The sequence below is a fragment of the Vulpes lagopus genome, chromosome 4 (assembly GCF_018345385.1).
Source record: "Vulpes lagopus strain Blue_001 chromosome 4, ASM1834538v1, whole genome shotgun sequence".
Classification (NCBI taxonomy): Eukaryota; Metazoa; Chordata; class Mammalia; order Carnivora; family Canidae; genus Vulpes; species Vulpes lagopus.
Window position 1 is genome coordinate 22,617,068 of NC_054827.1, and position 26,814 is coordinate 22,643,881.

General features: G+C 35.5%; 1 protein-coding gene and 1 long non-coding RNA gene across 4 annotated transcripts in view; one reads left to right on the forward strand and one right to left on the reverse strand.

Moving 5' to 3' along the window:
• Positions 1–26,814, forward strand: part of DLC1 (DLC1 Rho GTPase activating protein) — a 406,473-nt gene that overhangs the window by 40,334 nt on the left and 339,325 nt on the right.
• LOC121489332 overlaps positions 12,650–26,814 on the reverse strand; it is a 113,848-nt gene continuing 99,683 nt past the window's right edge. For 2 of the 3 annotated variants that reach the window (XR_005987327.1, XR_005987328.1), the window contains 2 exons: positions 19,771–19,857; positions 12,650–12,907 (listed from right to left, as the gene is read on the reverse strand). This is a non-coding gene — a long non-coding RNA (uncharacterized LOC121489332). Of the gene's footprint in view, positions 12,908–19,770; positions 19,858–22,820; positions 22,974–26,814 lie in introns of all 3 variants that reach the window. The other variant, XR_005987326.1, reaches the window with a different exon arrangement.

Consider the following 26,814-nt stretch of genomic DNA (forward strand, 5'->3'; position numbering starts at 1 on the left):
AATATTTACTAAAAAAAGTTAATAAATATGTAAGGGCTGTGTACTTAACACTCTATTATAATACCCTCACCAAAACTACCAGTATGTTGTAGCAACTTAATCATTTAATAGCCAATGTTTGTGTTTCTTATGAATAAGGAATCTCTACTACTAGAAGAAATGTTTGCTTCACCCTGATTTAGCAAATGGCATAGTTTCGTTTAAAACACCAGACTTCCGTGCCAATTGCAGTCCAGGGATGGTTTTCCCCAAGGAAGCATGACCCAGCAAATCATTAGGGGGTTCAGCTATGTCCTAGGAGACTTCAGCCCTGAAGATTTTTGGAGACATGGGCCAAGTCTAATAGTCTATAAAGAATTCCCAAGTATTAATGGTCATTCGTTCAAGATATTTAATGAATTCCTAAGTAAGCATGAGTTAATATTATACTGTTTAAAGTTATAGAAAATTAAACATTGAACTAAAACATAAATATTTCTTCAAAATTTACAACTTCTCAGCCTCTCTCTCCTTTTTTTAAGTTATTTATTTGAGAGAGAGAGAGAGTGAGCGAGAGAGCATGAGTAGGGGGAGTAGAAGAGGAAGAGGGAAAGGCAGACTCTTCCCTGAGCAGGGAGCCTGACATGGGGCTCAGTCCCAGGACCCCAAGATCATGACCTGAGCTGACGGCAGACACTTAACCGACTGAGCCACCCAGGCTCCCCTCAGGCTTTCTCTCAGTCCCTTCCCCCAAGAAAATGAACAACCACTCTCTTCATTCAGTGTACATATGTATATATACATATACATATGTATGTAGTGAGAACAGCATTAGTTTCTTCTGGAAGGAGACTCAGATTCCTAAGGTGAAGGACACTGCTCCCAGTCTCTCAACTATTCCCTGGGAAAGTTAAAAATAAGTCAGTTGAAAAAATAAGTTGGCACTTGTTATTTGAGAAAATTGCTTTATTCCAGGAACTGCCTCATGTAGCAGAAATTTATTTACCATCTGTGTGGACTTTAAAATTTTTCCATCTTAACTGATACACAACTCAAATAGAAACAGACTTTCCGTGCGTAGGTTTTCCACAGGCCTCAATTTTTTAAAGGGTGTTAACTAAGAAACTTTTGGGATTTTTGTGGTCCCCAGAGTGGGAGAGCCCCATGACTGCCCCTCAGGTCCAAGATCTCCTTCTGGAGACAGGCCCCAGACTGATGTCACTAGTGACTTCAAGTTGGGGTGGAAGGAGTGGAGGGATCTGCTAGGGAGCATTCCAGGGACTTTGCTGAAAGGCATTCTTTATTTTAAATGGCCTTTAGAACAGTTACCTAGCACATTATGTTCAAATAATAAAATAAAATAAAAATAAAAGTCCCTTGGGCAATAAATGACTTCTTCCTGAATTGCTTTTAAGTTATGTAGTCAGATAAGACAAATGTGCTTTCCTCTTTTTCAGCTGTATCAAAGGATTATTTTATTCAAATGTTTTATTAAATTTTTCCACAAGAGGAAGTAACTTTGTTCACTGAGGGAAAAAAATGAGGTTGAATGGGTGGCTGAACACAAGTGGATTTATTGTTAGGCAGTGCTTTATATAAACTACAGAAAAATCAAGGGAAATCCAATTGCTACTTTTTGTAGAAAATAAGCTGTCTGCCCAGATATTTTCCTACAATGTTGAGCTATTACACCATTATTTTGGAGGATAGAAACTGGAGTTTCTCTATATATTTAATTCTTTTCACAATTTATGCTTTCCCTTCAAGAAAACTCAGGAGAAAACTTACTTGGTTATCTGTATAGACTTTAGCAAAGCAGTGTCACACTTCTCTAGACATTCAATGTTAACAACTATTAGAAGGTCAAAATCATGTCACATTATGTAGGGTATGTATTTCAATAGCTTCCAATCATTTCTTATTGCAAATTTTGATGTTAATTTTAATATCCAAACATAAATGTCAATAAAACTTCTAGGATATGGAAAATTACACAATTTATCTATAATTTACCTTTTATAAATTCCTATAATTCCTATGGCTATAGCATTTAGATTCTTTATATGCATTATCTCTTTAATTGTCACAAAACATACAAATTTGGTTAAAATTGGTAGATGAGAAAACCAAGGCCTTGACAAATAAGTAACACACTTCCAGGCCACAGAGCATTTAAATATCAGAACTATTATTCAGAGCTCAGCAAGTCAGGACTCCAACACCCATTGTTCTGGCCATATCATAGGCTTTAGGATTTGGCATTAATGTGAAAAACTCAATTCTAATGGAATACATAGGATTTTTTTTTTTTTACATAGGATCTTTTTAAACAGCAGTATTGATCTCAGCTTTTAAGGCTTTATTTAAAATATAGATGATGTCAACACTTCGAAGACTATTGTTTATTTACAAAATTGAAAGGGAGGAACTTTAACTCTTTGATCTATGCTTTGGAAAGTGGGCCTGTGAACATTTAAAAAGCAGCATTGCTATTCAGACTTATAATCCCTGTCCAGTTCTTTCTTGTTCCCAGAAAACAGTGCTGCTGCATAAAATCCATAAAAGAAAGAGTAAGAGAGTGGATTCTGGAAATAGACAAAATTCCATTTGATTCCTGGATCTCACCATATGTTAGATAGTAACACCAAGAAAGTAATTCAATCTGTTGGTCTGCCTAGCTGTAAGATTGGAGTTAGCATTTAGACATAAGTATGGGAGATGATTATCATGAAATCTGTCACAGAGGAGGCAAAGCTGATGATCTGACTCATGGAAACTGAGGGGCAAGTGTACTAGGAAAATATGAGAAGTAGTACATATGTGACTGTTGTGGTTGCTTCTACAACTACAAAAACCCTGCTCATGTCCTTATTCTACCTCCTTTCATCATGAGTGTGTCACTGCTTTGTACACTAGTTTTCATGTTGTCATAGTTTTAAGGTAAAAAAAATGAAATTGAGGTAGAAAACAAAATCAAGAGTCCAGTCTCCCACTTAAACTGCTGTTATATCTTCTGCAGATTAACCTCTCCATGTCAAAATTTCTTCAAGGTAAATGTAGTGGTAATAATTCCAACTTTGCTGCATTATTAAAATATTTGAAAGGAAGATTTCGGATTACAACAGTATTGCTCCAAAGAAACTTCCCTTTTTAGTTAAACTAAACTTTGGAAAGAATAGATTCAGATGTCATTAGATTCACAAGGAGTAAGAAAATCACTAATGAAACACCGTCTAAAAACATGCCAACATGAGCTAGGGATAAAGGAAGACCCAGAACCCTGGTAGAAACCTGAGTAGTGGGCAGACAGGAAGAACAGAGTGGCCCGATCAACATGGCAACTAGGAAACTGAGTCTTGAGCCAATCAAGCTGAGCCGTGCTCCTCAAGTTTAGTAGTTCTCCTAGCTAGTGGCAGAAGTAAAAGTCCCTCTGGCAAAAAAAGTGTTTCCAATCCCCAACTTAGGCCCACAGAATTCCCACCTATTAAGATCAAGCAATGAGCTTCAGTTGCACATTACAAAACAGAAGGTAGCTGCTAGAGCTGAGGATAAATCAAAAGTTGGGTGATCAGATTTTTAAAAAGTCCAAGTTCCTTATTACACCTTTGTAGAAAATGGGGGTTGCATTAATGCATATTTTTAACTTTATATTTTATTATAATGTAAATTTGCCATGCTAAAAATTAAGTGATGGGGCACCTGGGTGGTTCAAGTTGGTTAAACATCTGCCTTTGGCTCAGGTCATGATCTCAGGGTCCTGGGATGGAGCCCCACTCAGGCTCCCTGCTCAGTGAGAAGCCTGCTTCTCCCTCTCCCTCTGCAGCTCCCCCCTGCTTCTTCTCTCTTTCTCTCTCTCTCTGTCAAATAAATACATAAAAACTTTAAAAAAATAAAAAATGATGACATTTCAAGGATAAAGGAATAGAACTTGGGTAAATAAGTTTTAAGGAACAAAATGGGATACAAACAAATAAAAACATCACTTAACAAGCAAATAAAACCAAAATATTAAAAGTGAGATAAATAAAATAGACAAACATTATAACAGGGGCACCTGGGTGGTGGCTCAGTTGGTTAAACGTCTGCCTTAGCTCAGGTCATGACACTGGGGCCCTGGGATAGAGCCCAAGTTGGGCTCCCTGTTCATCTCAGAGTCTGCTTCTCCCTCTCCCTTTGCCCCTCCCTGCCCAGCTTGTGCTTTCTCTCTCTCAAAGAAATAGTCGAAAGAAAGAAAGAAAGAAAGAAAGAAAGAAAGAAAGAAAGAAAGAAAGAAAGAAAAATGTTATAACAAAATCCAATTATATCAATAATCACAATAAGTGGAAATGGATTTCAATAATCAATTAAAAGTTTATTGAATGGAAAACACTCCAAATGCTGTTTACAAAGATATGTAATGTGTAAGGATTTTTAAAGATTACAGGTGAAGGAAAAGGGAAAAGAAAGAGAAAAGGTAAATACAAATGAAATATAACTTAAGACCAGTTATTAAAATCACCACATAAAATTATGTCGCCAATATTGATAAACATTTCAGTTCACCATGAAGACAAAATAAATTGTAACAACTAAAATGGACTAAAAATATATAAAGAAAACATTAATACACTAGATAGAAATTTTGAAAAATCTACAATTTTGGTGGGAGGTTATCAGATTTCTTAAATAATAATGAAGATGCAAGTAAAAAATTAATAAATCACTGATGATTTAAGCAATACAATAACCAAGCTTAATCTGATGCACATATAGAACTCTGCACCCAATAATCAGAACATATATGTTGTTCTCATCATATATGGAGCATTTGAAAACTGGTATTGTAGACTATGAAGTATGTCTCAACAAATTTTAAAAATTGCTGTCATAGAGACCACATACTCAAACCACAGTGCAGTTAGGTTAGACAATTAGGTTAGAATTTAATAATAGGAATTCCCATATATTTGGAAATTAAAGCATATTCACACCAATAATTCAAGAGGTAAGCAATCATAACTGAAATTTTAAAGATAATTGAGTGATTAAAAAATTGTTTACATCTAAACATGTGGGTTCCAAAAAAAGAGCTACTTGTAGGGAAATATGAAAACCATAAATGCCATTATAAAAGAAGAAAACCCAAAAGATAATAAAGCAGGTATCTTAAGGATTAAGACATATAAACCCGATTCAAGAAAGGAAATACTTTATGAAGTCAAGAGAGAGGAAAACAATATTACAAATAGAAAGTGGAATATAATCACTGATAAAGATTAATTAGAGAATATAATGCACAACTTTAGGTCAATGAATTTGATAAATTAGGTGGCATAGACAAACTACTAAGAAAAATCACTGAACTCAACCAAGAAAAAATTAATCTTATAGCACTTTTAAAAATAAAAAGCCTTTAAAATTCTCCTACAAAGGAAACACCCAATATAGATGATTTTATAAGAAAATTGTGCTTAGCTTTCAAAGAACAAATAATTTCAATCCTTTATAAACTCTTCCAGAGATTAGAAAGGAATAAATCTCGCTCATGGACATAGATGCTAAAACCTGAACAATTCAGCAGTACAAAACAAGATAAAACATCTTGACCAAATTAGCTAATCCTAGGAATAAAAGAGTACTTTGATATTAAAAGATCTGTATGTCATTTTAAATAATCATTTGTGGGTTAAAGGGGAAAAATTATGATTATCTCAACAGATTTACAAAAAACATTTGGCAAAAGCCAAATCCACTATTTTTTTAATTGAGAAAGTAGAAACAGACTACAGCTATTTTAACCTAACAAAGTCATACTTATTTTTTTTTTAAAGATTGTATTTATTCATTCATGAGAGACGCAGAAAGAAAGGCAGAGAAATAGCCAGAGGGAGAAAGAAGCAGGCTTCCTGTGGGGAGCCTGATGTGGGACTGGATTCCTGGACCCAGAATCACACCCTGAGCCGAAGGCAGACACTCAACCACTTGAGCCACCCTGGCACCCCTGTGTTACTTTAAAAAGAAAATCCTACAGCAAATAGTATTTCTAATGGGGGCATATTGTCATATTCTCTCTTCAACTTTATGCTGGAGATTCACACCAATAGGGGGAGGGAAGTGGCAATAAAAGTCTAAGAATCAGATTTTCTCTAAGAACATCTGACAAAAATAGTCAAATTATTAAAAGAGTTTAGCAAACTCACAAAAATTTATAAAATGTATATTTTAAAATTTACCATTTATGAAAGCAACAAGAACTATAAGTTACAGAGAAATAAGTCTTTATGTGATGTACCCTTACATTTTATCATATGCAGGAAATTATAAAACTTTATTGAAAGATATTAAGGAAGATCTAAATAAGTAGAGGGATGTATTATACTCACAAATAGAAAGACCTGGGGTGCCCTGGGTGGCTTATTGGTTTAAGTTTCTGCCTTTGGGTAAGGCTATGGTCCCAGGGTCCTGGGATCAACCCCAGGGATTAGGCTTTCTGCTCAGGGAGGGGCTTGTTTCTCCCTCTCCCTCTCCCTCTGACTGCTGCTCCCCCTGTTTGTGTGCTCTCTCCCTCCCTCTCTCTCTCCCTCTCTCTCCCCGTTAAATATATAAACAAATAAACAAAATCTTTAAATAAAAAAAAACAAAGAGACTCAATATTGTAAAGATACCAATGCTCCCAAAATTGATTCATAGATTATATACAGTTGAAATTCTGTTTTTCAAGAAACTTGACAACTGGATTCTAAAATATCAATGGAAAAGCAATGGACAGTGTATAACCAAGAGATTACTGAAGAAGTCATGCAAGATAGCAAAACTGACCCACCCAAATGTCAAAAAAATTTAAACATATTGAATGAATATAATGTGATATTTATGAAGGAATAGACAAAATGACTAATGAAATAGACGAGAAAGCCCAGAATAATCCCATGTAGGTAGAAATTCAATCGTATAGGATAGTGTTCTTGAAGGAAAGGGGGCTGATTCTTGGAAAATTAGTTATCTGTATGGAAAAGGATAAAATTAAGTTCACTCTCCTCTCCTCTCTACAGTTCTAGATGCAGGATTAATGATTTATATGTGAAAGAACTTGAAATATTTTATATGAAAATGTGAACAGATAAATATATGGCAAAGAATAATAAGGAATTCAACAACAACACAGAAAATTAATTACATAAGAAAAGACGGATATATCTTTATGTTAAAATTTAGAAATTCTTGGGATGCCTGGGTGGCTCAGCGTTTGAGCATCTGCCTTTGGCTCAGGACATGATCCCGAAGTCTGGGATCAAGTCCCACATCGGGCTTCCTGAATGGAGCCTGCTTCTCCCTCCACCTATGTCTCTGTTTCTTTCTCTCTGTCTTTCATGAATAAATAAATAAAATCTTTTTAAAAAAATTTTAGAAAGTCTAAATTTATCAAAAATCAGTAGAAAGAAAGCATTTTATTATTTTTTTTATTTCTTTTTGTATATTTTTTATTGGATTTCGATTTGCCAACATATAGTATAACACCCAGTCACCCCGTTAAAAAGTGCTTTCAAATCAGAGAAATGCCAATAAAATCACAATGATATTATATCCTCCAGATTAGCACCAATTAAAAAGTCTAACATGCCAGGTATCAGAGTTGATTAGGATCAATAGGAAATTATATACATTCTGGATATCAATATAATTGACACACAATTTTAGAAAACAAGTTGACATTATATCTTAAGGTTAAATATCCCCATACTCTAAAAATATTCTCACTCCTAATATATACCTGAGACACAATCTTGAATTTGCCCCTCAAGAAATGAGTACAAGATCATACATTGTATTAATGTTCATACCAACAAAAAATTAGAAATAAACTAAGCATTCATTTGTGAGATAGTGGATAAATACATTGTAGAATACCAACACAATGGCATATTGTCTAGATATCAAATTAATTAAGCACTTCAATCTACAACACTCAATGTTCATTAAAAAAAGAAAAAAAATTGGGGTGGCCCAGGTGGGTCAGCGGTTTAGTGCGGCCTTCAGCCCAGGTGTGATCCTGGAGACCTGGGATCGAGTCCCATGTTGGGCTCCCTGCATGGAGCCTACTTCTCCCTCTGCCTGTGTCTCTGCCTCTCTCTCTTTCTCTCTCTCTCTCTCTCTCTCTCTCTCTCTGTCTCTCATGAATAAATAAATAAAGTCTTTTAAAAATAAATGCTGCTGAGAGTAAGGGAAGCACGTTTCAGAAAACTACATAGGGTTCAATATAGTTATAGAGCTCAAAAAGAGAACTAAATAATAGCTTATTTAGGTGCACACACACACACACACATATATACACAATTTAAAGCCTCTACTTAAAAAAAAAAAAGTAAAGGAATAAAAAACTAAATCAAAAAATCTTAGCAGAGTAGAGGAAGGAAGGCAAGAATGAGATAGGAAAGGAGCATATAAATGGACTCAAATCATTGCTAATGCTCCAGTTCCAGGGTGAGGGGATAGATTCACAGGGGAGTCACTGTAATAGAATGCTTTACAATTTGCATATCTGGGGCAAACATTTCATATCAACTGATATATTCCAATACAATAAAAGGATGTTTAAACATGATAACAAATGTGAATAATGCTTTTACCATAGAGATTTAGAGAAATTTTTATTGCGGTGTTCTAAATTACTGTATTTTAGATCTATCGTCCCTAATTAGATTGGAAACTGCTCAAAGTGAAGGGTTATGATGGAATTCTGAGTGACACTTGGTGAATATGGCACATGGATGCTTCAGGTTGATGAAGAACTAAAGAGAGTGTCTACTGTTTCCTTTTGTTTGCATGTGTTGCTTTTTCTCTTGTATGAGTCTAGATTACATCTGATCACCTGCATTTGGCCACAACACATTTACCCCTCCAGAATAAGACAAAGGTCCCTCTTCCTAAGCCTCTCCGGGCTTCAAGAAGCTTTTGTTCTCTGTATCCTGCAGCACCCACAACACAAGTTGCCCATATCCATGAGCCTGCTGTTTTTACCCACTAATAGCCTTGAACTTGAGTCTTGACTCTGGGGAAAAACTTTCCACCATATTCAAATTTCATCTTTTTTCTTTTCTTTTTATTTTAGTTTATCTCTTTCATTTATTTTATCCCTTGGGCTGCAGAAAAGGAAGTGAGTTAGCTGCCATTTTTCCTCTTTCTAGCTCTTTTGAGCTTTTTCATGTCCCCACAAATAGAACTGCAACTCTAACTCCCAGATGGCTCTCTTTCCCTTAGAGACAAATCTCTGGGGAAGGTTGATAATCCCAGTCTTTAAAGACATAGGTCCTGGGAATCCAGCAAAATGTCAGGTTTCTGTTTCCTCATCAGAGAATAATAAGCCAAAAATAATAACTCTAAACAACTATTAGAACAATGTTGCTTCCTCATGACCAGAAATGACCAGTCTCAATTTAGAGACAATTGAGCACAAAAAGCTCTTTTATCTAATTTACATGAAATCTACCAAATTCACTAGTTTCAACAGGCCTCTCCAAAGCTAAACAAAATTAAAGCTTTTTCATAAATAAGTATCTATAACAAATCAGTGGGGAAAACAAGGTAGTGAATATCCATGTAGTATGAATATGTATCAGATTAATTACAATCTTTTACTCTTTGAATAGATCTGAAGAAATCTATATTTTATCAGGTCATTTTTTAAAGATTTTATTTATTTATTCATGAGAGACACGAGAGAGGCAGAGACATAGGCAGAGAGAGAAGCAGGCTCCCCAGAGGAGCCCAATGTGGGACTTAATCCCAGAACCGCAGGATCATGCCCTGAGCCAAAGGCAGATGCTCAACCACTGAGCCACCCAGGAGTCCCTTAGGTCATATTTTTAAAACATTCCCTTTCTACGATTACTCTCTGTTACTTTATAGCAAAGAAGTCAGAGTCACCCCCAGGCAGTTGTTCTCTGCAACTAATAGAACCTGAAATTTTCAGTCATAATCAAGGCCCAGATTTCAGTTCTCTTATTCCCACATCATGGAAAACCTGGTACATATTCAGTCATACAAAGTTGCCATGCTAGATAACAGTCTTTAGTGTCTCTTAAATGCTGGCAACCAGATAAAAAACGTCTCCTGAATTCCTTTGCTTGTTTTTCTAACATAGAAGAGGCTGTCTTGGATAGTCAATATATTTCAATTCAAAACTGCCAGATGTATATTGCCTGCAATGACAAAAAGAAGGGCCAATTACATCTGATTTATTTTTATTCTTTGCACTAGTGCTACTAGTAGTGCATCATAATGTCCAACAATAAAATGATAGGGTTATGGGAGCCCAGAAGAAGTACTGCAACTAATAAAACATGTGTTCAATGCTCTTCTCTAAACACCATGGGTACAGTGAGCTTCAACACTTTGTAAAGTTACTTTGATTACAACCCTGTTCACTTCTGCTTTCAGAAGAGTAGTATATTGAGATGTAAAGAATAGACACATCTGTAGGAAGAACAAGTTACTAAAATCAAGAATACAAAGGTATTTTATTCTTTCTGTTCAGGATACAGTGCCAACTAAGTTCTGGAAGAAAAGGTCCCAGGTGAATGTGAGCTTTCTAATTATTCTTAGCACGAATGATATCTGTTACTATAGACTACGGGGTGAAATGGCAGCTAAAACATTGGTAGATTTTTAATCAAATTATCTTGAATAGATTTGGATAGAATTTGTAAGGAATAAGTTGAAAATCTATTTGCTGAATGATAAGACTATATGTACCAATGGCCTTGCAGCAAGTAGTCATGAGCCCTCGTAGGAAAAGGAGAACAATAAGAATGTCATTCTGTCCCATCTGTCTCTATAATGTGGCTTTCTCCCTTATGGTGCAGATACAAATCAGGGTGGAAAAAAAAATCCCCCAGAACTGGGCTTTCTTTCCACTAGTGCTAAGGCAAATGAGCTAGATGTTAACAGAAATAAGTGTCCCACTGAAACGGTTGTTTCTAGATGCACAGAAGCATGGCACACTATGTCTTCAGTAGCATTTTTGCATGCCATGTCTATTGATATATATAAATAAGGAAGGTATTATGGTGTAACAGAAAGCACATTGGCATCAGAGATAAAAGATAAGCCTCATGACAGCTCTACCACTAACTTGCTCTGCAATCTTGGGTAAGTCAGTGAAATTGCTCCTTAACTTGTAGAAAAAGAGGATTGAATATAATATTTTGCAAGGGAGAAATGCCTTCTCTGCAGGATTATGCATAGTTTGAAATGAGTAATAAATATAATTTTGTAGTTGAGAAATTAATTTTTTAAGACTTTTTAAAATTTGAGAGAGAGAGAAAGAGAGAGAGAGAGAGAGCACAAGCAGGAGAGGCAGAGGGAGAGGAAGAGAGATTCCAAGCAGACTCTGTGCAGAGCATGGAGCCAGACACAGGGCTTGATCTCACTACCCTGAGATCATGACCTGAACCAAAACCAGGAGTCAGATGCTTAACTGACTGTACCACCCAGGCACCCCTGGTTTGTGTGTGTGTGTGTGTGTGTGTGTGTGTGTGTGTTTTGTTTTGTTTTGTTTTTTAATTTATAGGTATTTAAAACCATGGATGATAAACTACAAAAACCTAGCTTGGTGGATAGTAATTATGACCTGAAGGCAGAAACATGCCTAGGACAGTGCAGAGTTTGAGAGAGAAGGCCAAGAAGAGGCTGCAGATATGAATGCTTGTTAAAGGTGTGGAAGAAAATGACTGTACATGTATTTAAATGTGTAGAAATGCTATGTGGACTGATGTGCTGAATTTTCACGTAAAGAAATGGTGAATTAATCCCAAGACACCTTGGTATGAGATGCTTTCTCGCTGATGTCTTATATCATTATGATATTATTTCTACACATATTTTTACATCCAACGGACTCTTTTTTTTTGTTCATACTGTGACACATGACCACCATATTCTGTCGAAGAAATGAATGGAATCTGTCTTCAGAATCGGTGCTCATAATACTAGTGTTTGTTGTTTACATTGTGATTCCTAAAAATGCCTGGCCTTAGTAACAGACATCTACTCATATGTGGTAATCCCTTTTATCTTTAAAATAACAAAAGTGTGCTGTCAGAAAACATGGGAGGAGCGTTTCTCCCTGTGTTCCTTCATTTGTGATCCATACCATTACCTCCCCCAAGCATCTCCCTAAGCCTTCTTTTGTCTGTTCTCAAAACCCTATCTTCCAAGGCCATACTCTCATACCTTTAGAGTGACACTGATTATCTTGAGCTGTAAATGTTTATTTGCTTTGTCCATTCCCTGGTAGATCCTCCAAGGTAGACTTTTTTATTTCCCTTTGAACTCCAGCACATAATCAGATCTAAATAACTGTGTCATGATGACTAAATGAATGGATGCATAGAACATTTACAGTGAGTTTGAGGAAAATGGTTATGGAAGTCTTTTAATTGTACAACCAACATTTGCTGAGCTTTTATCATGAACCAAGAAGGCAGCTCACAAGTTTTTGTAGAAAATAAAAAAGCTGCTATGAAGAAAAGAAACACACCCCTTTAAATACTATGAGACAATTAGACAAATAGGCAAGGCTTTTTCAGTTATAAATGAGTACAATACACCATATTTTAAAAACCTGGAAAGGTTAAAAACAATATATATCAGGGTGAGGTAACCTCACTGGCTGCAGACATACATTTCTCCATGTGTTCATCAATTCTTTATTGAGTGTGAAATAAATTCCAAGCACAATCCTAGATGCTAACCAATCCTGTGGCAGTGAGCAAATCATCTGGGCAAGTTTCAAGAGGGGGCAGTATGAAGAATTTCAATTTCATTGAAGGATGGGTAGGCTCAGGAACAGGCAGATGGAAATTGAGATGGCATTCCAGGCACATGTATATGAAGCAATACTGGGTGAGTGGAGGGGGTGTTCCCTGGGGTCATCCTCCTCCTCATAAACCTATAAAAAGAATTGGGAAAAAAATCTTTTTATAGAGTATGTTATGTGGCATTCTAGTTTTAATATGCTTATTCACAGGAAGCAGTTTTTCCATAACATTTCCCTTTTCTAGAAATCAAAGGGGTTACTATTTAGATCAGCTGAGAAAAGGAAATCATAATAGCAACCCTTCATTAACTTCACTGTGCGGGAGAAGTAGTTCCAGGGTATCAGCATCCCATACATTGATGTCTGTGAGCTTAGGATCCTGTGGACAGGAGAGCTTGTTGCTTGCATTCCCAGCCCACAGCCCTGCCCCATCAGGAAAGCACAGTGCACTTTCAATGAACAAAGAGATAATACTTATTTCTTTAAGAGCCTGCCCAGTAATTAGCCTCAAAGGAGCCACTTGATCATTTTACAGCTATGAGGAGGGAGGGGAAAAAAACATTTTAGAACTCATTTATTGACACAGTTATCTGAAAAATAAAATCAGGAAGAAATCCACAACTAGGAATCTTTTTGAAAAGACCACCTTCTGACATTGGGAATGATCCAGATGAGGTCAACACCCTCAACTTCCTGTCCCAGAGAAAGAGGGAAAAGAGACAGAGAATGAAAGAAGGGGGAGGGCAGGAAAGAAATATGAAAAACATAGAGCTTCACAGAACTTAGAAATTCTCTAGAGATAAAGCAAGAAAAAAGGGGACTTTCAAGAGAATTGCTTTTTAGAGAACTCTTAGAAGTGCTACATTTAGAAATTCAAACTGTAGTTTGTTGGTTGTTTAAAATCATATTCTATTAGGAAAGAATTCTTATTCATTAGCTGGACACAAGAAATAGACTGATCTGTGGTAATGGAAGAGTATTGAAGGCTAGCATTTTTAGCTGATTAGTGTGTTACTTGAATTTTATTCTTCAAAAGATTATATTTTTATATAATATGATACTTAATAAAATTGGTTACCAAATTAATAATAAATATGCTTTTTGAGGATTTTTACCAAAATAATAAGCACACCTCTTTTTTCCAAGTGAAGAAAAACTATGAGCTTGATTTTTAGTATTCTTTACACATGATGGGGGTATAACAGTGGTAGAAATGTCACCAAATCTGGTTTGAGGGAGAAAAATGTAATTATAGAGTTAGTCTCTATTTTGAAAGGTCATTTGAAGTACTTTGAACTACTGACATATGAAGTGTCAGCAACATCTGTGATTTCAAAATTGTAGTAGTGACTGAATATCAGATCACTGTTGTCACATATTGTACAGCATGAACTCTGTGTAACAAGGAACAAAGTATTACTTTGGAGTTTTAGCAAATGCCAACTTAGCATTTCAAATAACAAGGGAATTCTTTAACAGACTCACCCCATGTTAGAACATTTTATTGACTATATCTTATCAAAGATCCAGAAAGTCAAAACTTCAATTAGTGGAAATTGCAGTGGGCTGGGAGTTAGGAGCTCTGTGTGTTTTAATTTTTACCCAATTTGACCCTGGGAAACTCTAACTTTGGTATAGATATGTCCCTTATCTATAAAGCAAGGGAATGCGACTAGATGATCATAAAGCTCTCTCCAAATCTAAAATAAGCTTGCCAAAATTGCTCCACTGAAGTCGCACACCACACCTAATGGTAATAGACTTATACTGCTTAAATTTTGGCCAGAATTTAAATTCTTAACTGATGACGTTTGATGGTTGTATATCCATATATGACTTAAACTTTGTGTTCTCAAGTCCCTCAAATCATCCTGCTTTGTTTTTTAAAGGGCCTTGTAATAGCCCTCTCTCAACATTGGAGGATTTTTCTAGTGTCCACTGGTCACCAGGTGACTTGCACAGAGGGTCACAATTCTCATACAACTGTTACTTTCCTGTTCAACCTTGTAGTTTGTGTTGGTTCTCTTTGAGCCTATCCTATACTTTAAAAAAGTGTTTTGGAGAAGAAGATAAATGATTATAATTTGCAGAAATGGTGAATAATTCCTCTTTTCAACTATTCTCACAGAAGCAAAAAGTAAAGGTTGAATTTCTTTTTGGTGGGGATGGAGGGGTAAGTGTGGCTAAAACCACCAGATTCCCAATGAGGGTTTGCGTGAACTTTGTTTTTACTTCTAGTCTCACTTAGCTTTATTTGTTTATCCATCCATTCCCTCTGGATAACTCCTTGTATTTTATTCTCAGTATCCTTAGAATTTCCTGTAACACCAAATTCTCCGAGTAAAGTAATTATAATTGCCCTGCTCTCTTAAAAATAAATTGATATTATACTACTTCTCTCTTTTTTTTTTCTTTCAGGACTGATACATTTATAAAATAATTTTCTACTTCACTTGATGTCTTTTGCAAGATACATCTCACCTCTGGCTTCATCTCTCTTGATCTAATATCTAAAAATCTTCTGGTCATTATAATAACATAATGGGACAAGATTATATTTCATAACATATAATCATATTTGTTTGACAGGAGTATGTTTTAAATAATCTAACAAAATAGACATAGAAATGGTGGGCTTTTAAACTAATTTTGTTTTGGGGAATCTGGGTAGCTCAGTCAGGTAAGCCTCCAAGTCATGGTTTCAACTCAGGTCAGGATCTCAGGGTCGTGAGGTTGGGCCCCATGTGGGGCTCTCTGCTCAGCACAGAGAGTTTCTTGAGTTTCTTTCTCTCTTCCTCTCCCTCTTGCTCTGCTCACATGCTCTCTCTCTTTCTAAAATAAATAAGTAAAATCTTTAAAAATAAATGAAATAAAGTAACTTTGTTTTATTCTTTTATTCAGTAAACATTTATTAAACAACATGAGTGGGACATAGTGCTGGATTTAGGTAAGGAGTTCACAATACTCTGAGGAAGGTGGATGCATTATAAAATACTAAATGTGGCTCCATCTGTTAAACACCCAATTCTTGGTTTTGGCTCAGGTCATGAGCTTGTGGGTGTGGGATTGAACCCTGTGCTGGACTCTGCACTCAGCATGGAGTCTGCTTCAGATTTTCTGTCCCTTTCCCTTTCCTTCTCTCTTTCTTTCTCTCTCTCTCTCCCTCTTTCCCAAATAAATAAAATAAAATGCCGAGTGCAACCAAAGAATCATGCACAGAAATAGAAATGTATCAAGAACAAAGATTTTAAATGCAATTTTTTTCTGTTAATGCAGATCAAGTAAGCCATAATTAAGGTCGTATTCTAAAAATGGGCCATGTTTTCAATTATGGCAACTAGAAAATAAGCAGTGATCCATTCAAATCTATTGATAACACTGCAGGCTTAATTATGTTGTCTTAAACTGATTTTCTGCAGCTTAATATAAAGGCGGACAGTCTGTGCAAGTACCTAGAACAGTATTGTGATAGGCACTCAATCAATGTTAGTGAAACTATGTTTGGATCTGATCCCAGCTTTCAGACTTGAGGGATCACAGAAACCATATTATTTGAGGTATCTACCGCATATCAAGTCCCATATAAAAGAAATATAAGCACATAAATCTTACTTTCATGGGCAGTATAGGCAAGGCTGAAACTTTACATGTGAAACTGTTGGTCTGCAAGCACTGATATGTGATGCTGGTCATGAAAGTAAAAATCATTGCAAAGAAAAGGGCAAAGTGATCAGGAACAGTGAGGGATGCAACATAAGGGGACCACCTAGAGAAGAAGAGGCCCAAATGTTTATAAACTATATAGAGGTATCATACAGTTCTTCTGCAATTTCATTTTGCCTGGGTGGCTTTATCTACCTTGCTCAATATCTCTACTTGCTAACATTGAAAAATTCAGTGTCTTGAGAACTATTAGAAATGCTATGTCTACAATATTAGGAAGACCCTTTTGAATTCTTTGTGGAAGTACCTCATCTTCAGAAAGTAAAAGCAGTGAAAAAACCTTGGACGTAATTGTGAGAACTAGGTCAAATTGCTTCTCAAACATCGGTCCCCTTGCCAGGGAAATGAGGAGAATAGCTATTTACCTTTGTAGACCTCATTGGTCTGCTAAGACAATCAGATGTAAGTGACACTGTGTTATCTGGGAAACAACCATAGGAAATGCTTGTCATATTTTGGAGATCACCACCTACTGGAGGCAGGGAATCCGAAAATAAAATTTTGATAAAAATCAACTGGAAATTTATTTCAAAACATAATGTCTTAGGTCAATCTTCCAGAGATTCTGATTTCAGTATGTCTGGAGAGGGGCCCAAGAGTATACAGTTTGTATAAGCACCCCCTTGCCTTGGTTATACCACCATAGATGGTAAAGAGACCATACTTTTGTAAACATTGTCTTTGAGTTTACTATAGCCTCACGGAGGCTACAGTCCATCTTATCCATGAAATAAGTACTATACATAACAAAATTTGGCCCCAAAATATATAGGTTCAGAGATCCCTTCTAAAATTGTTAAGGATCCATGTACTCCAGATTAAGAGTGCCCAATGTAAGATTTTTCTGCTATCAAAAACTCTGTTTCATGATACCTGGAAAAGAAATGATATTTTTCCTTTTTTAGACACAAAGCTATTTTTTTTCTTTTTAATTATTACCATTTCATTTAATATTTATCATTTCAATCAATTTGCATCTTTTAAATGTTTGGAAACAAAAGTTAACCAGAAAGCCCCTCAATTTTTAAAAATTTGGTTTACCTGTTCATTTGTTTATTCATTAATATAGCATATGTTGTATTCCAAACAACATTTGGTTTAGGATACAAGCAATAGACAAATCAACTACAAAACTGACAAAAAATCTTACTGTCATGAAGCTTACATTGTAGAGGTAAATATAAATAGAATATGTGTTAAAGTATATCACTATATACTTATCATATGAAAAAAAGGCAGGAAAAATATAGGAAATGCAATTTTAGACAGGGTTGCCAAAGAATGCCTCAATGAGGTAACATTGGAGTAAAGACCTAAAGGACACGAGAAAGTGAGCCAGCTTTGCTGGTGTGGATGTGGGTAAGAGAGCTGCAGAGTCCACCTGCCCAGCTAGCAGGAAAGGCTTGAAATAGCTGTGGGGGAGGGGACAAGTGTGGCTGGAGCAGAGTGAGGTAGATGAAGCCTGCAGGAGATAAGCTCCAAGAAGTGAGGATCTTTGGGATCCATGGCTCTTACCCTAAATGTCATGTGAGCCTTTTGAAAGTTTTGAAGAGAAGAGTAACATGATGTGATACTCACATTTTAACATGCCAGTCAAGTATGTTTCTGTGTAGGCAATGATTGTACAATGTGGGTATCTGAACACAAATGATTCTGTTTGTACAGCATGCCATCTCCTTCCTTTTCCTTTACCAAGGGAAAATATTATCATGCTTGTGATGTTTGTTTGTAATACTTGCTATTATTAACAGAGGGGTCATTTTTGTTCAATTTATAAACAGAGGAGTCATTTCACCTAATTTGAGGTGATGAACTGTGTACAAATTCTGATATCAAATCAATGATCACGCCTTTGTCTAACTAGTTTGTTTATTTTTACTCATTCAATCATTCAAGAAGTAATTGTTGAGAGTCCTCCACATGTCAGGCACTCGGCACACAGCACACAGGGATTCAGTAGTGAATGAAACCACCAGGATCCTAGCCACACGTGTCTATCCTTCATAATCTTTACCACCTATCTCCCCCTTAGCAAACTGTCCCAATACTGCGTATTCCACAAATACTAAGCTCTTTCACTCTCTCTTTTCGGTTATATACCCCTCAGGCAGTTTTTTTCCAAGGCTAACTCCTCCTTTTTCTCTGTAATATTGCTGAAACATGATTATCACTATGTGAATATGTTTGCAAATATAGTATTTTAAGAAGACAGTAACTTATTTTTTCTAAATAGATGTTTCAGTCAACAGAATCAAACTTTTCCCCAAACACTTTTTTACTTTCTCACATTACATGCTAGTTTGCTTTTATAAGATTTTTTTTTATGCTCTTGAAACTATGACCTTGTATAAGTTTCCCAGGAGACATGATTCTCAGCATTTTGTTGGACAAACATTTGTTTTTTGGAACTACATGAACAAGCCAAACTGCACGTAGTCCAACAAATAATTCTGCCTTTTTCACCACACTCTTTTAAAATGTCATATTCAAGAAATGCTAGTATAATGGCAACTAACACATTTTAATTTTATCATTTAACCATGAAGAGAATTTTAAACCTTAGCACATAAAGTAATTTAACAATTGAGAAAACTTTTGCAATGTGTTCCCAGTTTTTGGTTGTCAGCTGAGTGGACATGAAGAAAAATGAAGGCAGTCATATTTTACATGTATTTATTTGCTTAAACAATTAGCTGAAATTAATATCTTTTACATCCTGATACATATTTTAGCAGATATTCTAATATATATTTCAGCAGATAAAGAAGTCATCTTTGCAATAACATTTAACTATAAAATAATAACATTTCTACAATGGTAATGAAGCACTATTGAATTTCAAATTATAGGAAGTTGAATAAAAAGAAAACCTAACCAGAGTAGTGGCATTCTTATAAATTCTTTTGAGAATAGTCATGAGATTTCCAATGAGATACGCTTTCTTAAACCAGACAAATGAATTAGTGGTTTAGTTTAGACTCAGTAAACATTTCTCTCTGAGAAAAAACAAAATACTCTGGCCCATCTATTCTGTTAGTAAGCATATAAGGAAATTCTCTATTTTCATAATTAAAACAGACAAAAACTGGAATATAAATGACTCTGCTTTATTAATCTTTTCTGATAAAATGATCATTTTAGTTCTTACATTTACATAATTATATTTCATTCCTTTTTATTTTACAAATAGTTTTATATTTTAAACATATTTTATATACAGATTCTGATGGAAATACTGAAGAGATTCATGGTGATGTGGGCTAGTTACTTACCTATTTTTCAGTTCTTCTGTTCAAATAAGGATTAAATTGTCTGGTAGGTTATTGTGAAGAACACGTAATGTGAAAACTGAATTCATTCTGAAAGGAATAAAAGCAAGAAACTATAAGGCAAAATTGTCGTTTCATTATTATTACTCATATTACATTCATTCTCATTTGGAAGATACAGTCAGCTTGGCTATGGATGTAGCTGAGCAAATACAGCTGTGATAGACAAACTTGTCATTGGAATGTCCCACTGAGGTAACCCAGAGCCCCAGAACCACCAAGCATGTATGATTGTAGGTTTACACTAACTGTGAGACTCAAGATTTGGTCAGGTGAGATCAGCATAGTTTGAATTGATTATATGTGCAGCTAAGTCAACATTCTCAGGTCTTGGTTACCACTGTTGCTACATGCAAGGTTCCAGGGCAAGCATGCTTGAATTCTAAGATCATTTGGGATCACTGTAGTATACGCGGAAGCAGCTCAAGTTGGAGAACAGAAAAATAATTTCATTTAGCCACTTTGTTTTCTTCTGGTGCTTATATGATAGCTATTTGTATCTAATGCTTCAGGAAATGGTTGAAAAGTAAAATCTGTAGCCATCACATTGTCAATTTGACATGAAGATATCTGGATATTTTAATATCGGGTGAAAAAGGTTTCAGTATCCCCTATATCCTTACATAGAAGAACATGAGTTGAGTTACTCTTTTACTCTGGGTGATGTTTAGTTTTCAGAACAGATGTAAAGTTAGTCAAATTATTGACAAATGTAGGTATAACTATGATCTGGTACAATTTTCAAAAATTAAATTTTAATATAGTTATAAAGATATATTTATAAAAAAAAGTTATTTTAGGGTGCCTGGGTGGCTCAGTTGGTTAAGTGTCCAACTCTTGATTTTGGCTCAGTCATGATCTCATGGTTGTGAGATCAAGCTCTGCCGCAGGTTTCAAGCTTGGAGCCTGCTTAAGAGTCTCTCTCTCCCTCTGCACTTCCTTCATATGCCTCCCTCTATAAAAAAAAAAAAAAAAAAAGTGATTTTGTATCTTAAATTTTCCTTAACTTTTTCCATTAAATAACCCTTCAACCATTGCTGCTGGAGTCTTCTTTCATCTTTTATTTAAGATTTCTAAAGCTCTCAAGCAAAATTGGAGGTTGGGTGCAACTGAAAACAAGTCAGGCTTAATGTCAGCAAAGTCTGATTAAGAAATAGCAAATAAATGAATTTAATGTGACCTAAATCAGACAAATGAGGGATGCCTGGGTGGCACAGCGGTTGAGCATCTGCCTTTGGCTCAGGGCATGATCCCAGAGTCCCGAATCGAGTACCACATCTGGCTCCCTTCATGGAGCCTGCTTCTCCCTCTGCCTGTGTCTCTGCCTCTCTTTCTGTGTGTCTCTCATGAATAAATAAGTAAAATCTTTTTAAAAAATCTGACAAAAGATAATTATATATTTTGTTTTCTCAAATTTATTCAATCTCTGTCTTCCTTTATCTCAAATCTTAAGAAAATCTGACATATGTATGTGTATATCTTTTCTTTTTGTTGTGATGATCATTTTATTTGGAAAAAAATTGTTTGTGGCCATTAATTTTGCAAGACTTATTAAGGAAAACTTTGTACCCTTAAAATAAAAAGTCATCAAAACATCATTAAGTTATATACTAGAAAAAGAAAAAAATGTTCAGAAAATAAAGTTTATGATTTCAGTTAAAAATAAATCTACTTTTCATATTCTAATTCTCTTTTAAAACTAAACCTGTTTCATTACCCTGATTTTTAATGTTTTGATGTAGAATTTGTCTTTGATTTTTTTAATTATGTTTTTAAGTTTATAAAAATATGATCATAAGAGTTGTATATTATCATAAGATTTGGGGAATAAAAACTGACAATCCCAATAGCACATACAATTATTGGGGCTTCCATAATAAATGTAGAGTTAAAGAAAACTGTAATCTGGTATTACAAAGTTATATCTGTCACTACATTGAAAAGTATTCTTCAGTTAGAGAATATTCCTTTGTGTTTTTGATCAAGATTTTTATTTTTTATTCACATCACATAACACATAACAACTTGCCATTAGTATGTAAAGGGGCAACACAGGATTTGCATCTTTTGTGTCAGATTCCTGATTTCTGTCCTTTGTTTGCATACAATATCCACTAAATAACAGATAAAAGTTGGAAATTGCATTTCTTGCATTAACTAAAACAAATAACAAGACAATCGCCTCTTTGAAAAAGACAGTTATTCCCTCAGTTGACATTGGAAAGAACGTCTCATGAATTCCAAATGGCCCTTTCTTGTTATTCTTCTTGCAGAGGCAAAGTTACTTCTATTTCTTTCGATTATATCAACTTCATTGGAGCTGAGCTATGTGCCAATCTCCACATCTCCAAAGACTATTATTTGCTCAAGTCCAACTGTATACTTAACTTTCTACATAAAAAGAGTCTTTGTTAAGGCCAGTGATCTCTGATTCTAGGTCATTTCACAATACTGGGATGATTTTTCTTAATTGCCTCATAAGGTTAACCTCTGGAATGGTTGTGGCTTGTAAGGTACAAGATGCTCATTAAATTGGCTTCCTCAGTAATCCATGAAATGCCTGCAAATGAGCCTCAGTTGCCTGTATGCATCCTGGTCTCAAAAGAAAATGGCTAAAGGGACTCATAATAGGAAAGCACAGATGCCCCCCAAACCCCCTGTAGTTCCCAGAAAATGGTCAAGAAACAATGTTGTTACCCTTATTTGTCAAGTCTGCTATTGTACATTTCTGGCAGTATATTATAAACAACATCAACTGCACCAAAAATGTTCCAAACTGAGATAGAATTTCTGAAATTAAAAGGAAAAAATTAAACACTAAACATTATGGAGGAAGGATGAGGATGGGATTAATTTTAAGGATAATGTAGATGATATTCCAAAAAAATATTTCAGGAGATACAGGAGACAAACCATTTTTCAACCCTGGGAAATCCCATGTATTTTGCTTAAAAGTATGCTTATATTCCAGGGTTTCATGATTCATTACCAACCTTTTTTTCCATGTGAGTGTAAGTAGATATCCACAGTGGCATACCATGGACTGAGCAATTGCAAAGGGAATGAGTCACCTGGTAAGAAGCCTGTCATGATGTTGACCAAGTCGACTAGAAGTAGCTTTCAAGATGAGTTTTATTTTTAAAATCCTGTTGTTCAGAACAAAAAATTTATTAACGTTTACTTATCTGTGCTGTCAATACCCTGAACTTATATTTCAGTATACTGGGGGCAAAGTTTAGGAGGAATTACATGTATAGCATTCTAAATTCTCTTAGAACCTGAAAGAGTGTCCATGCTTTTTTTCTGAAAAATGTTAAATAAGTAAGCAGGACACTTTCATGCTATAATAATTCACAAAGTATTCTCTTTTTTTTTTTTAAATATTTTTTTTTATTTATTTATGATAGTCACAGAGAGACAGAGAGAGGCAGAGACACAGGCAGAGGGAGAAGCAGGCTCCATGCACCGGGAGCCCGACGTGGGATTCGATCCCGGGTCTCCAGGATCGCGCCCTGGGCCAATGGCAGGCGCCAAACCGCTGCGCCACCCAGGGATCCCTTCACAAAGTATTCTCAAAAAATCATGAATATCAATTTAGCTGCGCTGACTGGAAAAAATAAAACATAAAAATAAAAAATAAAAGACAAGTAAATACTACAACACCTATTCCGAAATGGCAGCCAATATTAAAGTTTTCTTACATGATCATGTACTTTAACTCTCAGCCTATTCTCTGCATAAACCAAAATTGACAAGATCTAGGAAAAAGATTTTGTTGTAAATTTATGACCTAGAAGGAAAAAAAGACCTAATATCTAATAAACAACTTGCATTTTTCTTTTTTGAAATAATATTGAGAGGTAGTAAAAAGTAAAAGCTCTGGAGTCAGATTGCCTGGACATGACTCCTGTCTATACCACTTACTAGTTGAGTATTAGAAAATGTATTGCAGACCAATTCTTCATAACCACGCATTCACCTGAACCAAATCCAATTTATACCAAATAGATATTATGCAATGTCACAAAAAGAACTGATATTCATAAATCATATACCTAACAAGAAAATATAAGAATAAGATGATATTAACAGCAAATGCACACACACACACACACAAAGTTTAGTAAAAAGCATATATTTTAATATCAATCCTAGAGATGAGTACACTTCCAGAGTGATCATTTTATTTCTGCAGGAAATGAACCGTTTTCTGATTCCAAAAATCAACATTTTGAGAAAACATTGCTAGTAAATCAAGACTCATAGCATACATCTTAGTCAATGCAGTTGAAAACTTGAGCCCTGAACACAGTAAAAATTTGGAATAGTGTTTTAAAGTCAAAAGAGACATGAGAGCTGAGTCCTAGTTTTCTTTTGTTTTTTTCTTGTACTGGTTTTTGCTTTGTTTTGTTTAATTTACATAGGGCCAAAGGTTTCTGCCTCCAGTGTATGATGATTTAAATGTTAGTCATAACTAAATGAACAGTCTTGGGCCATGGTTTCCAACAAGTTTTGCCCATTGGGAAGGGTTTGTGGAAATCAGAAGATGAAAACAAGAAATGAGTGTTATTTTTTCAATTCTCACAATTTGGAAGTAACAGAGAAGGAAAATAAATCAATGTATTTTAATGCCCAAAGTTGTATATTATGCATGAGATTAAATTCTGTTACAGTCTTGCTGAAATACATTATATCCTAAATTTTACATCCCTGAAGATTGTTGCCTAAATGGTACCATGACCATAAGAGAGCAAGGTAGAAATTTCATTGGTATTGAAGGCAAATATTTTCTGTCTCATTTTCATGTTTCTTTTTCTCAGTTATAGAAGACTTGTCTATTTTATTTTTTATTCATTCGAGAGAGTTTACCATTCTTTCACTGAATACCATAAAGCTAATTTAGGGCCAACTAGCCACTGGGGACCTATTTTTTTATTTTATTTTCATTTTTTTAAAACATTTTATTTATTTATTCATGAGAGAGAGAGAGAGAGAGAGAGAGAGGCAGAGACACAGGCAGAGGGAGAAGCAGGCTCCATGCAGGGAGCCTGAAGTGGAACTCAATCCTGTAACTCTGTGATCAGGCCCTGGGCCGAAGGCAGCGCTAAACTGCTGAGCCACCCAGGCTGCCCGATATTTTTTTTTTTTTAGGAGACAAATCAAAAGATTTTTGTTTTAATATGACTTTCCTGATTTATAATTGATCTGCTACCAAATCTTTCCCTACAGCCATGTACCAGTAACCATCCCTTTCCATAATGACTTACATCATTCCCCAGAACTTTTCCTAAAATTCTCTAAGTCTTCCTTAGAAATGAAGTATGTTAAATATGGACACAAGGGTTTGAAATGTGTATTTGTTTGTATTTCTCAGTAGCACATTGCTATGCTGAATTAAGTCTGGCTCCCTGGAAAAACTCCTGGGTGCTGAGTATGCAGATTCTTCAGGTTTTTAATCTAGAAAAGGAGCGACGTCTGGGTTATTTTTGTTTTGTTTTCCTTTTTCAGCTGTTACACCTCAGAGTAGGATGATATCACTCAAAAAAGAGGCCTCCCTACAATAATGTCTGGTTAAGTCTGTAGTCACTGGCATGTCATAGATACTAATCTTGTCCCTACTCATTACTGTGGTTTTTGTGGAGCTAACCAGATGTTCTACTCCTTTGGGTTGTTCTAGGTGATGGCTTTAATAATGAGTGGCTCCTTACTCTGTGTCTATATATAGGGTAGAAAGGCAGTTACTCTAAGCTCCGCAGTTATTGTTCCATTCTCTGGTTTACAAGTTCTGTGAAGATAGAGACTATGTATTTGTACTTTTATCTCTGAAGCACAGGCTTGTGTTTGTTAGTGCCTAGAGCTTCCTGCTTCCTTCTTCAGATCACTGATTTACCCTCCCTCCTCTTCTCCAAAACAATTCTGCTTTCTTTTCCTGGTCAAAGATGAAATGAATATAGCAATCTGGGGCCAAATGCTTACTGATTTGAACAGAAGTGGAAGACACCAAGAGCTTGCAATAAGATTAAACCATGAAGCAGATAAACAACTGTCTCTCAGTCTCTCCACCTGCTTCCCTCTCGCCAAACAGTCCCCAAATTAAAATCACTCAGTTCACAAGTTCCACAAAAAAAAAGTGAAAGGAGTAGGACAGGCTTGTGTAAAATCATGTATTTCCCCACATGATGTTGATTCAGCTGAATTTCTATACAAGCCAATCCAAAATAAAGGTATTAAAAGACCACCAATTACTTGAAACTTATCTTAGAAAATGTTAGGGAAATAATTTTCTTCTCTAATTATATTTTCATATATTTTTCATATTTTGCTTTTGTCTTCTGTAGTCTCATTTTTCTGGTAAATTTTTCTTAAAGATACAATGTATTTATATTTTAGGTCTCCTTTTTACTACATTCTAGGATTCAATATGTATATGTTCTTCTGAAACATCAGTTTAATACTTCAGGTCAGGAACCTCGTTCCAACTTTTTCCAAAACTGTGACAGAGTTTAATTTTTCAAGTTTTCATTAAGTCTATGAGAATCTGCCAACTTAAAACCACATAGAGATTTCAAATTCTGCCTGGGATAGAATAGCTTGTAACAAACCAATGTTCCCACCAAAAATAATAGTAATACTAGAAAACAAATAAAAAAGAAACTCTACATATTTCAAAGACATCAAGGAGCTATTGAAGCAGGTAGCGATTAGTATACAAGATATCAGAAACAAGGTAATTGAGGAGAGGTAGCCCCAACTGCTGTAAGGTGATGATGTTCTTCTCAGACTATTTCCTCATCCTTTCAAGCATTTGATGAGAGAAAAGAGAGAACAAGGAAGACAGCCACTGCTAAAATGCAAGAAGGCAGCAAAATTTTAGTCGTCTCATATTAAAAAAGACAACTATTGGCAATGAGAGATGTCACAGCAGCCAGGACATGAGGGATACATGCCATGGAGAAGGGGGCACAAGATATTGGGCCTGACACTCAA